The following is a 2202-nucleotide window of genomic DNA, read 5'->3' on the forward strand; positions in this document are numbered from 1 at the left end:
CCCAGCGGCACTCAGCAAAGTGCCCAAACCTCCCTCGGCTAGTGCAGTCCGGATGGCCCTGGGAGTCCTGGCGCTGTCCCTACCCACCGCCCAGAGCTCTTCCAGGGCCTCCCGTGTCCCCGGCCCTGGCTCTGGGCTCTGCTTTTCAGAAGTCTTCATTTTCCTTTAATCCCTACATGCAGGGAGATGCTGGCTGTGCCACAGGAGCAGAGTTGGAGGCACCCCTGGAAGAATCAGGGCATTCCCCAGTTTCCTGACCTCTTTCTGGGCCTCACTTTCATCTCCGGCCATCAAGGGTGTGCCCCTCCACCCAAAGGCCCTGCCTCTGTGCCAGGCTCATTGTAGAGGGTGCACCCAGAAGGGCCTTGACTTCCCCACAACGGGCGACCCTGGTGGCACACGGGCTGGGCTCATGCACACCCAGCTACACCTGAGGGCGCCGGTTCCTGCTGACCCCTTAGGCCCCTATAAGACAGGCAGCCTCGGCTCCGCTCCTGCCGCCCCCAGGGCCCACACCGCTTGCAGAGTGCACACACACGTGTCAGCGTGTGGAGTCAGGTGCCGCTCTGGGAACTGGGGATACAGCAGGAACAGAGCAAGTTTCACGTCCTCCTGGCCTCAGGGGGCGGGCCCTGCATTGTGCTAAGTCCTCTGAGGACAGGGCAGGTGGGCTAGAGCGCAGCCGTTGTGGCTGGAAACTGCAGCTGACGTCTGGCACATGATGCCCGCTGGGGTTCACATGGCCCATTGGGGTATGGCCCTCCGGTGGCCTGGCCATGAGGGCGTTTCTGCCCGTGACCCAGCACCAGACAGCGGCCAGTCCACTCTCACCCGCCCTGGGTGACTGGTATACCCAGAGAGAGCAGAGGGGAGAGGGACCTCGAGAACCGGGCCGGCCCTCCACACCCATTTCTGCCCCTGGGAGCACGGCTCTGCTGCCTCTCTCAGTCCAGCCTGCCCAGACTGGGAGGGGCCGGCCTGGGACCCCAGGGGTGAGCAGATGGCTCCGTCCTAGCTCCTAGCCACACTGAGCCTTGGGCACCATGCCCTTCTGTCAGCTGCAGATGCTTGCTGGGCACCCTCCTTGCCCCACGCCTGGCAGGAAGATGAAGTGACAGGAGCCCCTTTCTCACCTGGCTGCCCCTCCCTTCGGCCAGAGCCAGACCCCACCCCACCCTGCCCCCTCTGCAAGCGCAGGGTCTCCCCGCCTCCTGGCCCACTCCGTGGTCCCAGGTGCCCTCCCCACACAGCGTAGCCATGGCCGTCTGTGGGTCTGTCCTCCCCAGCCCTCGCCAGGCTGTGGAAGCACTGGGGATGTGGCGAGTTCACATGCCCCTGGGGAAGGGCCCAGCAAAGTCACCAAAGTGGCAAACAGCAGGAGCATGAAGCTATGAGGGCTGGTGACCCCACCTTGCAGCCAGGAAACTGAGGCACACAGAGATGTACGTGTCAGGGCCCCAGGTAGGTGGTGGCAGGAGGCTGGGACCTTGGGTGGGCCTCACAGTCACACAGCCTTGGCTGACCATCTGTCCTCCTGTCCAGCCACAGGGACAAAGACCTCTTTGTCTCTCCACCCTTCCGCTTAGAGCCTCCCCAGCCAGTGCAGCTCTGAGCGCGTCCCCGAGGGAGGGAGCCAGCCCCTGGTGGGGCCTGGCAGTCCTGGCAGCTGCCCTGAGGTGCAGGCCCTGGGGGACTCAGTGCTTTGAGGGCAGGGGCAGGTGATGGAGGTGGGCTGGGGGAGGGAGGCCGAGAAGGCAGCAGTGTAGAGTGTGTGTGTGTGTTCATGAACTGAGCTACAAACATGCCTTTTCCAGTGTTACAGCTCTTCTAGAATTTGAGTAGCAGGTTTTCCAGTCTTTACCAGAAAGCCCTTTATATAAAAGAAAAGAAAAAAAGTCTTCCTCAGCCAAATCTGAGGTGATTTGACTCCTTCACCCACCAGGCTGGCTGGGTGGGGAGGGAGGACCCGAAGCCCAGGCTCCTGGGAAAAGGCTCCGGCCCAGCCTCGCCCACAGCAGCTTCGCTCCCCACCCCGGGGCTCGGCTGGCACACCAGCCCTTCTGGCAGCGGTGTCCTACCCCACAGAGGAGCCACCGCTGGGGTACTGCCCTTCACCAGGCCCAGAAGCCCAGTTCTCAGCCTGGAAAGAAAACCTGCCTGGGCCCCTTGTGACCAGGGTGAGGCTTAGTGGCCACAGAGGGC

The 2202-nt window shown here is 63.1% G+C and overlaps 1 non-coding gene across 1 annotated transcript; it reads left to right on the forward strand.

Annotated features, from left to right (window-relative positions):
- Positions 1-1811: 1811 nt before the first annotated feature.
- LOC135274390 (U7 small nuclear RNA) lies at positions 1812-1873 on the forward strand. Its single transcript, XR_010342229.1, has one exon. It is a non-coding gene; the product is annotated as a U7 small nuclear RNA (small nuclear RNA).
- Positions 1874-2202: the final 329 nt, after the last annotated feature.

This window comes from Aotus nancymaae, unplaced genomic scaffold (assembly GCF_030222135.1).
Source record: "Aotus nancymaae isolate 86718 unplaced genomic scaffold, 86718_ANA_hifiasm-v0.15.2.pri h1tg000011l, whole genome shotgun sequence".
Taxonomy (NCBI): Eukaryota; Metazoa; Chordata; class Mammalia; order Primates; family Aotidae; genus Aotus; species Aotus nancymaae.